Source organism: Equus caballus, chromosome 3 (genome assembly GCF_041296265.1).
Source record: "Equus caballus isolate H_3958 breed thoroughbred chromosome 3, TB-T2T, whole genome shotgun sequence".
In the NCBI taxonomy this organism is placed as follows: Eukaryota; Metazoa; Chordata; class Mammalia; order Perissodactyla; family Equidae; genus Equus; species Equus caballus.
The window spans coordinates 10,938,722-10,952,091 of record NC_091686.1 but is presented as its reverse complement, the minus strand read 5'-3'; the positions used below and the strand labels follow the sequence as shown (position 1 = coordinate 10,952,091).

The following is a 13,370-nucleotide window of genomic DNA, read 5'->3' as shown; positions in this document are numbered from 1 at the left end:
GTCCTCAAAATTCATAGGTTGAAGTCCTAACTCCCAATATGATAGTTTTAGGAGGCAGGGCCTTTGGGAGGTAATTGGATTTCTATGAGGTCATGAGGTTGGGGCCCTCATGATGGGATTAGTGTCCCTATAAGAAGAGGAAGTGACACCGAGCTCAGCCTTCTTTGATTGGAGACAACCTCCCCAGGGGTGGGAGGGGCTTTTCACTGCATCACTTCATCCTAAGTGGACAAAGGCCAACTGACTGACCACCACACAACTAACTCTGGGGCAACACCTTAAATGTCACTTTCCAGATAGAACAAACACAAGATTGGGTGTTGTATACACGTCATTTCATCTGCTCTTCACAACCATCTGGTGAGGCAGGTGCTCCAGGAGTGCCAGATTGATTGATTAAACAACCAATTGATTTGACTATTTTCTCTACTTTAAGACAAACTGCTTTTTGAGAACATCGGATTCTTAGCTGCCTTCCTATATCCAGGGCTTACCCATCAGCATTAGCCACGTTCGTAAGTTTTAGGCCTTACCTGCTTCAGCCTTTATGGTTACACGTTGGAAGAATAACAGGATGCCTTGCAATTAGATCTTTACATCAGAATAGATTTGATTTTTGACATCAGTGAACAAACCCATTTGTCTGTCTCTGCTTTTCAGTACTAGAAATCCATCATAGTTATCTGCCAGCTGTTGGTTCACCCCAGTCATGGTTTCTTACTGAAAAATGCTTCCTAACCTCCAGCAAAGTCCTTGCGACATTTGTAGTTTGCGAGAAGCCGAAGAGCTTGCATTTTTAATGAATTCCTAATGTACTCACTCAAGCAAACAAGGAAATTATACCCACGCAACATTGCATTTCAGACATTAATCATAATTGCTTAATAACACCAAACAAGGAGATTTTATTGCAAACTGAGACTTTTTATTTAACTTCAGAATCAGAATAATTGTCACATTTGCACATATTCCAAATGATATCACTACTTCCAAATGCTGACATTAAACAGTTTAGTCATAAAGAAATATTTTGTCAGCCAATTTAATTTAATTACATGGCATCATCATTTCACCTATTTCTCTAAAAACAGATATTTTAATAAGAGAACTGCAAGGAGGTTATAAAAATCTCACTTTCTCAATTGCCAAGAGAGGTCCCTGCTGAAAGTTAGCGGACACTCACGGATTCCGGGGGTTTCTATAGTTCTTCAATGTATTTGTTCTATCCCATTAGTCACCAGGTGAAGCCCTTCACTGATAGCGACATCCTTCAACAATAGCCCCAGAGAATTTAACACTGATTGATGGTGGGTCACCTGGAATTGGTTGGCAGAATTTCCAATTTTCTGTTGGGAAATTGCTTATTTCTCCAAGTCTATTCCCATTTTTACAAGTGGACAGCAAGCTGAGATTATACATTATTATGTGTCTAAATATAAAATTGTGATGGATGGTGTCACACATTTAAAGAGAGTTAAGCATTTAATTTAAGATTTAAAAAGTTTCAAGCAGTTTAAAATGTATTTTTAATCTTTCTTGGGAATTCATGGGCTGATCCATATTGGGGGAAATATTGAGAGATTGCCTAAGGATTGTCACTTCCATGAACTGTTATTTTCATGAAATTACCCTTTTAGATTCTCAAAGCGGTAGCACCATAACTTTCTTGTAAATATATCGAAGGATCTCAGGCTTATCAAAGAACTGAAGGAACGAATAGGTTCTTTTCAAAGGGGCACAGATGCTAAATTTGGCAGAGAGGAAAGTAAACAACCAAAACTCAAAAGCCACATTAAAACCAGAAGACAAAGTCTGCTATTTACATTAAATTGTTATTTGTTTGAAAACATATTTTAGGTGTCAACTTTAAAAGTGTATATTTAGGATGCTAAAATATTGTATATTACGATAACATCACTCTGCAAGTACTTTTGCACATAGAAACTCTATCAAATTCTTGAATTAAGCATTAAATAACTGGCTGCCTATGTAAAGATATCAGAGGCAACAGGTAACAATCCAATGACAAGTTTGAAATTTAGGCAATATGGGTCACTCCGCAGAAACAAACCAGCAAAATCTTCAAAATCCTAATGCTAAACACAATTGCTTAATCTATCTGAGGATTAAAAATGCCTTTATTACTTTAGATTATTTTACCCCCAAAAAAACTTGTAAAAAATAGAGAGAAGCACAAAGAACAAATTTAAAATATTTACAGAAAATTCAAAGAAAAACAAATCAAACTGAATTCTCTCCACTCGGAATAATTACCATTAACATTTTTATTTCTTCTTCATACACACACGAAAACACACAAATATGTACATATATGGAGAGAAAGTGAGAATAACACTGAACAGCAAAAAGCCTGCTTTGCAAATATACCTTTTCTTACAATCTGTTATGAACATCTTACCACATTTTTTAAAAACTACATACATTTATTTCTAAAAATACCATTTTAAAGGCTGCATAGAATTTCATTATGTGGTTGCCTAATACATTTGGTCAATAACTTACTGATGGACATTTAGCTTGTTTTGGCTTTGTTATTTATTTATTCATTCAACAAATATTTGTGGAATATTTGTTCATTGCTCTGCCTTGTCCCAGACGGGGAGCGCAAAGACTCTGTTCTCATAAAGCTTACATTTCAGGGACTGAGGGCTAAAGACAGACAAGACAAATAATGCACACAAATAAATATGGCAGTTGGTGATTAAGTCCCACAATAAAACCATAATAATCATAATAAAGCAGGAGAAGACAGAGGGGCAGGAAGTAATAGATGGTCTCTACGATAAGATGATCTTCGAACAGGGATCTGAGTGAGTGTATGGCATTAACCATTTGGCAATCTGGGCAACAAATCTTCCAGATTTAGTGAAACAAAAGGCAGAAAAGGGAGTACGCTTGGCATGTTAGTATAATAAAAGGGAGAAAGTGTGAAAAAAAATTTTGTGTCTGAATCTTTACACATATATCTTTGGAAAGCATTCCCAGGAATATATTTATGAGATCAAAGATATGCTCATGGTTTCTTTATCAGAATTCTCTCAATATTTTGTGAAAGGAAATTTTTTTACTGAAATAGTTTTAAAAAGAAAGAAACCCTCAATGTTATAGCTCATTGCTTAGTGAAGTATTGAGAATCTCTGAGAATTAGTGCACTCCCAAGAATCTACTTTGTATGTTTCTGTCATTTACGTGTACAACCAGGCCTATCATCTGACGCTATTCCACAGTTGTTGGTGATAAATGTCAGCATGCATGATTTGCGTGACAGTTACTTTGCATATGTTCCCTACCAGACTATGAGCTCAGAGAGGCTAAGACCCTGACTGCACCACCATACATGACAGCACTGCACATTCTAGAGATTCTATAGCTGCGTGACTGATGTGGTATAACATTTCCTTTTTTATAGTAAATTTACTCCTTAAGTGGTAAGAACGGTGACCACGTCGTGTTCGTCTTTGTCACCGCAGCCTCGAGCATATACGCACACCTTGCAGTAGATGTTCTATATGTACCTTGGATGAATGAATAAATGAAAACATCTTCACTGGTATTGTAATTGACGCAAGGACTAGCTAATTGCCAAAGAATAATAATTAATTACTTGTAAATGTTTAGTAAGTTTAAAGTAGTTTAAACGTTTAGTAAATGGACCAATAATCTTCAGCCCCAGGAGTCTCTCTTTGTGATTTCTAGTTGCTTAGAGGTCACTCAAAGACCGAACACCACGGTCTTAAAAGTTCTTATCTTAAAAACCATTTCAATCCTATGTACTTATCCTACAGTTCCAAGTATGCCTAATAATACAGGAAACATAAAATACCTTCCAGTAATTATCAATCATTTGTGTCTATATGCATTGAATGCCTAGTACAGGCCAGGCCTTGAATGAGAAGCTAGAGATGGGGTATTGACATGGTTCACGCGCGTGGAAGGAGACAGACACGGGCACATAGTTCCAGGAATATGATACTTCTTCCTCTAGTTTTAGAAAGATGCAGTTTTGTTGTTGTTTGTTTTGCATTTCGGAGAGGGGATAAAACAGGCAAGTGAAATTTACTGTCTACATAAACACCAAACTGGCCAGCTGAGTAAAAGCAGCGCCTGAAGGCCCTGCCTGGTCCAGCTCCTGCCAACCTTCTCCATTTCTTCTGACACTCCCCACCCTTCACTCACTGATCTATTAAAACTAAGATATGTCAAGCCCTTTCCAGACTTGGGATCTTGGTATTGGCTGTCTTCTATGTTCATGCTCAAATAATCTGCTCCTGGCTTTTCAACATGGAAGGTCCTTGGTCCTTAGGAACCCACTGTAAAAGTCCCCTTATCAGAGACGCATTCTCTGACCATCCAACAGCGTGTCGCCTCTGCCCACATGGTTATTTCTCCTTCACAGCGCCACCTTCATCTCCCATATAATTCTCACAACTAGCTGTGATGATTTTGTTGATCAGTTCTTGCTTCCTTGTCAGGTTCTCCCCCTGGAAGGTGTGCACTGGTTACCACGTCTCTCTTGCTCATCCGTTTGTGGAATACACAGTCCTCAACGTCGTATTTAGGAGTCTAGCTGTAGAGAAAAGTAGAAATTCCCTTTTTTTTGGAAACTATGGCCGTCTCTGGTGCTTTGACTAATTACTGGTGTTGTAACTAGTCACACAGATACTAGTCGCAATTATAATTTTATTTTATTCAACATATTCATTGTCATTTGAAATTATACTATTTATTTACTTTGTTTCTCTTTCCCAACACCATGTCAGTTCCATGAGAGCAAAAATCTTGTCATAATTGCTCTCCTTATATCCCCCACCCCATCCCATGCTCACTGCACAAAACAGTACTGGACTCAAAGCTGGTCCTTAATAAATTTTTGAATAAAAGAACAAATGATTGAATGAGTGAATGAACAAAGGAACTGTGCCTCCATGTTGCCTACAGATTCCGTGTGTAAGATGTCTTTTTATTTTTGTCTGTTTCATCCACTTTAGCTGTACTGGGGTTACCTGTGTAAACACAGGCAGAATGTAGAAACCTAGCTTCAGTCAATGGTCTATATTTCTAGAATAAATCCAAATTACATGATGTTAACTTTGTGTCCCATGTTCCTCATACGCAAACTCAGTGAAGCGGATGCCATCACTCCTCGGACACCACCTGCAGCTCTTTACACACCAAGGACAGCTTCTTGTATCTCTTTCCCTGAGGATGCTTTTGGAATATGGTAACATGACAGTGCTTAGGAATTAATGCCCCAGAAGCAACCCTCAACCAATGAGGGGTAAGAGTTGGTGGATAAAAATCCCCAGCTCCCTCGTCTCTCAGTGGAACAATTCTGAGGCATGTTCTATGTAAGATCTCCAGCGGTATTTGAGCTCTGGTTGCCCCTGGCAGACACCACCAATTAACAGAACTTTATTGGATTTTTCTCCCGTCCTTGTCTCACTTCAAATAGAGAACCTAGCATCATTTCTCTGAGAATGAACCCAAATCCTTGTCTCTGGGTCTCCTTTTGGGGTAATACAAGCTAAGACATTGGGGAATAATGTAAGTATCTATCACGTAAAGCTACTGAAAGGATTCATTGAGTTAATACAAGTAAAGTGCTTAGAGGAGTGGTCGGGATATAGTCTGTGCCCCATAAATGTTAGCTATTAGTATCATTACCCAGGTTTATTAGTTGTTATCTAGTATTATTTGTCTCCTCTGACCATTTCCCCTTAATTTTGTCAATCTTGGTTTTTTATTTGGGTCCACAGCTTGCATCTTGATATTTGTCTCAATCCCCAATCAATCTCTGAAATTTCTAGACCAAGTTCACCTATCTCCTTTTGAACCCACTTTTGGTAGTTGCCTTTCAACTTGTCTTTCTCTGAAATGAACTGACCTGGACCATCTCCAACAGCATCAGAGATAGGAAAGTGAAATTGGACAGATCGGATGAAAAAGACTTACATGACTGCTGAGAAATGGCTGCGAGGACTCAGATTTTCCAGTTTGGCCCTTTTTCCTCTGGAGAAATATATTACAAATGCAATTCCTAGGTGGGCATTTAAGGCCAATTATAGCAGGCCAACTGATCATGTGTATGTGTCACTGGGAAGCTCATTCTCCTTTTATACTGTGTCAGTGCTCTGAATTTCTTGAGTTAGTTTTGAACTAGGGTTCGTTCGAGAATAATTCCAGAATACCTGACTTTACAAAGCAGCCGTGTCAATTCCCTTAACCATGTCACGAGCAATGACTTCACTACATAGAACCCTCAGAATGCAGTCAGGTAGTCACCTTCTTGATGTTCATTTTTATCCCCTCTCCCAACCACCAAAGGCTATGAAACATTGTGAGTATGCAATAAATACATCTTGATGGATTGGTATTAAAATTATAACACAATAAATTCTTCTCTGCATGTGGATGATCTCTAGTTAGACTAGCTGCCCAAAAATTTATAATTAAAGTTACAGACATTAAAATACATTTGTGATGGATTGGTCTGACATAATTGTGATGTGTATAATGAACATGACTTCATTGTTTTCAGTTTTTTTTAATTGTGGTAAAATACACATAACACAGAATTTACCATCTTAACCGTTTTTGAGTGTACAGTTCAATAGTGTTAAGTACATTCACATTCTTGTACAACCAATCTACAAAGTCCTTTCATCTTGGAAGGTGGAAATTCTATACCCGAGAAACAACTCATTTTCCCTCACCTTGAGTCCTGGCAACCACACTTCTACTTTCTGTCTCTGAATCTGACTACTCTAGGTGCTTCACGTAAGTAGAATCATAGAGTATTTGTTTTTTTGTGTCTGGCTTATTTCACTTAGCATTATGTTCTCAAGGTTCATCCATGTTGTAGCATACCTCAAAATTTCCTTCTTTTTTAAGGCTGAATAATATCCTATTATATTTGTATCTACCACATTTTGTTTATCCATTCATCTGTCAATGGACACTTGGGTTGCTTCCAACTTTTGGCTATTGTCAACAAGAGAGTTATGAACGTGAGTGTGCAAATATCTCTTTGATACCCTGCTTTCAATTCTGTTGGGTATATACCCAGAAGCAGCAAGGCTGAGTCATATAGTAATTTTATTTTTAATGTTTTAAGGAACTGCTATACTGTTTTCCTTAGTGGCTGCGCCATTTTACATTCCCAGCAACAGTGCACAAGGGTTCCAATTTCTCCACAAGGTGACTCCATTTTTTAAGCTCTCTGAATATTACCACATCTTGGACTCCATTTTCTTCTAAACTTCCTGATTATCTGTAAAGATCCTATTTACATAATTTTATTTACCTTTGAACAATTTTTAAAAACTAATTCACTGAGTGCCTACATTTGATCCTGTAGATTTCTTTTGTGTGTGTGTGTGTGAGGAAGATTGGCCCTGAGCTAAGATCTGTTGCCAATCTTCCTCCTTTTGCTTGAGAAAGATTGTCACTGAGCTAACATCTATGCCAATCTTCCTCCATTTTATGTGGGATGCTGCCACAGCGTGGCTTGATAAGCAGTGCTAGGTCCACACCTGGGATCCAAACCCACAAATCCTGGGCCGCCAAAGCAGAGAGTGCAAACTTAACTACTATGCCACTGGGCCAGCCTCCTGCAGATTTCTTTTTAATGAGTGAGTGCTAGCTCCTAACCTCTAAGATCTCTCTGACTGGTGTGAGAAACATAAAGATATTTGTAAATTACAATGTAATATGAAATTGTCATCAAATACATGTGTAAAAAACACTATAAGAACATGTACAAAGTGATTACCTTTGCTGGAAGAATGTCAGTTGACATTTCACAGAGTAGATAGCATTTTGTGTGGATCTAGACTGCTGAGAAGGAGTTTCAAGTTGAAAAGAAAGTGTAAGGGGAAAACATTGCAACCTGGCAATGACATATTATATACTAAGGCAAGTGGGTTTGAGAGGCAGGGACAAGGTTGGTCCCAAAGAGTATTAAATATCAAGCAAAATTCTTTTTATGTTTATATCAACAATGCATGTAACTAAGATTTCATTCATGAAAATACAAAATGGAATGGACATAGAGTCTACTCATCAGAGGTTAGTTGCCTTCTGTGAGCCAAGCCCAACCCAGACCCAGGATTACAAAATTTAACATTGTTGTCAGAGCACTCTGATTCAGTCAGTCATCTGGAATTGGGACAGGGGCAGAAGACAGATGCCCCATGATCAATCTGATATGGAGTGTTTAAAAAATCTAATGAACCATGCTTCCATTAATTTGGTCATGTCACAGGATCATTGCTACCCTAATTAAGGGCCTCTCTGTAGGGGGCACTATGATAGACATTCCTGAGAAAGAGTCCTCACCACCCCTGCATGATTAAAATCAAAGTAACAGAAAACTGATGCAGACACATTCCAAGGACGTCTGAATGCAAAGTACCATCAAAGTATAAACCCATAGAAATGTATATGACATGGATACTTATATATATAAGCATATATTTTTTTTTCGAAAAATAAGATATATATCGGATAGATAGACACATGATAGATCCTCTAATGAAAGAATGCATACTGTAGAATAGAGGATAAGTAGGTGTCATTGGCAGGTATGTATACTAATAGAGTGGATCAGTGGATCTTTGGGGAAAAGTTATTACTTCTTGCATTTACCAGGAAAGTTCAATCAAGGATGTTTGGGGAAAGTTCAAATTTTAAAGATAATCATCTCCTTTCTACACTTGGTTCATAAAAAGCTAACTATAAAGATAGTAAATCATGGATTACAGTTAGTTAGCATAATCTAGATAGCAGAAAAAGGCATTTTTCACATGTAAGAAGTAAGAAATTTACCAATGTTGTCAGGCACCTGATCATTTTTACCCATGGAAAGAAAATACGATTCACAAACCTTTCCATAATATTTGGGTGCATATGAGCTAACCTTATTTTCTCTGTCCCCAGAGCCAACGCTTGTGTAATTATTTGATAGATATAATTTTTTTTTATCAAAGGCGTTGGTGCACATCAGTGAGAACTTTCAACCACCTTGAAAATGACTTTTAGAATATTTCATTAGCAGCCTGCCTCTCAGAGCCTGAGTTGACATTCACGTTTCTTCATACCAGTCTTTCATCCGTAAAACCCTTTGTTCTGCTGAACAGTTTCCAGACAATGTGGGCAATCAGAAAAAAAAAGAAAGAAAAGAAAAGGAAAAAAGCATTCATTCCAGCATTTGATCAGTCTTATTCAAATCTCATCTATTAATAATCTTTTGAGATCTTTCTAAGAATTTTATTTCCTTTCTTTCAGTATCATCATATTATTTTCTAAAAAAAAAAAAAAGCTCCCCAAATTTAATGAAATAGAAGCTTAATATTTCATAGGAAATAGGTACAATTCATAGTTAAATTTTATCCATTCTTATCACTTTCAACAAAGTATATGGGAAAATAACCGCTGTATTCAGTTTGTAGATTTATTTTTAATTACAGAACATTGAATTTTCAGCGCTCAAATTATTTGGAAAAAACGCTCAATTACTTAAATAGCATTTTAAACACACCAAAAAATAATAGGTTCAAAATGAAATAATCCAAACGGTCAAATAGGTATTTTTCAGTATTTTAATAAAAATAAAATGTTGAATGAGTATTTTGAGGAGCAACTTATTTATAACACAGCCTATAGATTTGGTGTGTTTTGGAACCGCAAAGACTTAGGACTATGGACAATGTAGAAATCCATCGTGTCTAGTCCCCATCACGCCAGAATCATGTTGGCTTCTTCAATCCTTCCAATATTTATGTGCAAAGTGTATATCATTTCAGCCGATCTACTTTGGAAGCTTGAAAACAAAGCTGTTCCTAAACAAGTAAAACATTGATGCATCCTGGCGTATGAAAATACTTAGTTTGTGAAATATGCACATTTTAGAAGCAGAAAATTCTGCTTTTGCTGCACAACTCTGCCTACCAGTCCTACTTCCGTAATTGAAACAATCATTTGGAGAGACGGTCTTAAGGGTTAAACGCAAACCGTTAAAATCAGAGAAACACTAAGCTCGACTTGATCTACCATCTTTTATATATTATGCTTCTGCCTATCATGTAAAGGACTCCAGCAGTCAGACTGAAATTCGCCAGGTTCCTTGTCATGATAGAGATTTTTATATCACCTTTTGTTCTTAGAACTTAGAATTTCCCAGTTTCACTATGCTTAAACATTTTGTTGTTCAAGCTACTTTACTTTTATCATACTTCATGATATTATGTATTGTGAATGAAATAAGAAACAGAATTTGGTTTCTAATAATGTAACTTAGAAGAGAGAAATGGGAATTGTCACAAAATCGAAAGATTGGAAGAAGCAAGATTCTTTTTACACTTTTCTTCCCAAAAACATTACTGAGAACTTCTAAACATGTCAAAGTCTTCTTAAACAAGAGAATCATAAGTCATAAAGTACCTAAAAGCAACTGTGTACCCCAAGTTAGACAGGAAATATTTCTTAGTCAATCTGGAATTCAGACATTATAATATCAGGTTGGAGATGCAACCAGTTAAAACAGGAGGAAAACTACTAGAAAAGCCTTTCAAAGAAACTTCATGGAGAGAAACAGCTTAGCAATAAACTCAAATTCACACAAGAAATGTTCCAGCATTTGCGCAAAGCTGGTATGACTTGTCAAACAAGAATCAAACTCTTTCCTGTTAAGAAGGATTAAAACTCACTTAAGGAAAACTACTTATTTGAGGAACAAAAGGGGTGATCAAAGTGAGATGTATAGTATATAATGAAGACGGATGTGGCTATGCTGAAGAGCTAGATAGTTTTTTTAGCTCTCCTTAAACATAACCAAATTGTGTTCATGCGTCAGATTCTGCCTTTGGAATGTTTTCATGGTTTTGAACATTTGAACATTTTTGTATTCAATAATTTTCACTGAGCATCTTCTACGTTTCACACACTGAACTAGGCACTGAGCTTATAATGACATTTAAGGTACAATCCCTACTCTCCAGGGGGAGAGACAGTGTGCACAGAGCTTACGCGCATAAACAAGGTCCACTGAACATGGAGTGAAGAGAACATACATCCCTCACAGATTGGTCTTAACGTACACCTCTATATTGATCTGGCCTTTATTGTCCTCACAATTCTGGAAAATTACAGGGAGACCATGGGAAATTCAGGCATTATTTTGAGTCAGTGACTTTGTGTATGAATAGGGTCTGCCATCTTAACTCACATCGGCCACCCGTTACCCAAAACTTATTTCCAGTCACTCCACAAACTCTCTTAACAGCAGCTCCTTCTCTTCACTACTGTTTCATCTTCAATTTACTCTCCACAAACTAACTTCTGCCCTGACCTCAGTGAGGGGTCAGTGACCTCTTGTGGGGAATTCCAGCAGATATTTCTCAGTCTGTGCTCTATTTCATTTGTCCCTTTCAGATCCACTCCCATCTCCCCTCCAACCTGCTCTACACCAGAGGCTGATGTATAGGGATGACATCAACTGACTGGCTTGCTTCTGACTGAGTTTGGTTAATGGAGAGCAGAGGCAAGAGAAGCAAGGGGAGGAGTCAAGAGCGGGTCATTTACCCTCCAGCCCTTCCCTGCAAAGCCCCTCAATCAAAGGTCAGAGCTCCTTCAGCACAGTCTCCCACAGAGCTCTCTCATTGCCAGGTTCTGGTAACTGCTCCCTCTTCCTCCTCCCTTTAGGCTAAGGAGTAGTCATGTCGTCACCCTCTTCCTAGCCCTGATGAAAGGCATTATTACATGCAGTTTCCCTACACCTTGCCTTGGTGAACAGTCTCTTTATTAAGCTCTCCTCAAATTACCCAGTCCGAGTGCAATCTGTTTCCTGCTGGCAACCTAAGAAACTATGGTCCTTATCTTACTTGCCTGCTTTCCAACATTTGAGGCCAATGTCCATTCTCTTCTTATCTCTGACTCTACCTGCTTAATCTCCTTAACGAGTCTGTCGTAGTGTGGTCAAGAAAGAGTGACAACATTAATCTTCAGCAGCCCTCCCCCAGAAACACGTAGTCTGAGTAAAAACAATGTGCTTTGATGGAAACACAGCTTCAAGACATGTTCCCTATGCAGTGCCCTTGTTGCCACCGACACACACACACACACACACACACACACACACACACACACACGCACTTTCACTCCAAGTTCATTTACTGCTTCTGGGCACTTCCAAAAAATAAATTCTGGATGCACTCAGTGGCTTCTCTTCCTCTGCTTATGTCTTAAATATTTCTTTCCAGACTTACAATTTCCATTTTCCATTCTTTCTCTGAAACTTCAAGTCTACGGCTTCAATTTCCATACAAACACTGAACACTTCCACATTCTTACCTCAATACCAGTCCTCTTTCCTGACCTCTAGCACCAAGTATCTTTCTTAGTACTGGGCAGTTCCCTTCAGGAGTCCTCAAAGAACCTCAAACTCAACAAATCCAAAACTGAACCATCAAGAGCCCTCCAAAACTTACTGCTCTCCTGTTCTCTGAATGGCATTGGTCTCTGCTCAGAATTCCAAGATGGAAATCTATAAGCTGTCCAAGATACCTCTCACTCGGTTATCCTTCACCCATTAAATAAGCCAGACAGAACCATGGGTTATATCTTCTCAAATACCTCTCAAATCTACCCCCTCCTTTCCTCAGACTCACCGCCTCCTAATTATACTGCCTGAATCAAATTCCCCCTTTCTATAATCCACCTTCCATACCACTTCTGATGTTCCTAAAATAAATCTTATCCTGTTATTCCCTCTCTATAATTCTTCAATGATCATATATTATGTAAGGATAATATATTAGAACTTTCCCAAAAGATATGCAAGACCCCTGCCTACATTTCTAGGCTCATATCTTCAAAAATACACATATATCATAAAATCTAGTCATTTTCAATTTTTGTTTTATGATCATGTATACCTATATGTGTATAGGTCTATTTCCAGACTCTCTATTCTGTTTCAGTGATCTATTTGTCTATCTTTATGCCAATAACTCACTGTCTTGATTATTGTAGCTTTATAAGTCTTGCTGCCACCAAGACATGCACATGCACACACACACACCCCACAGTCCAGGTGTTTAGTGTTGTACACCTCCCCATAAGTACCGCTCAACTGGCGTGTCACAAATTTTGTATGTTGTATTTTCTTTTTCATTAAGTTCAAAATACCTTCTTATATCCTTTTTTATTTCTTCTATGACCTATGGGTAACTTAGAACTGTGTTATTTAGTTTCTAAGTATTTGAGGATATTCCAGATATCTTCTTGTCGTTGGTTGATAATTTAATTCCATGTGGTCAGAAAACATACATTGTGTTTTTTGAATCCTTTTA

The 13,370-nt window shown here is 37.8% G+C and overlaps 1 long non-coding RNA gene across 1 annotated transcript in view; it reads right to left on the bottom strand.

The window, feature by feature from the left end:
* Positions 1-903: 903 nt before the first annotated feature.
* LOC138923575 (uncharacterized) overlaps positions 904-13,370 on the bottom strand; it is a 33,254-nt gene continuing 20,787 nt past the window's right edge. Inside the window, exon 3 of the long non-coding RNA XR_011437340.1 lies at positions 904-4,588. This is a non-coding gene — a long non-coding RNA (uncharacterized lncRNA). The remainder of the gene's footprint in view (positions 4,589-13,370) is intronic.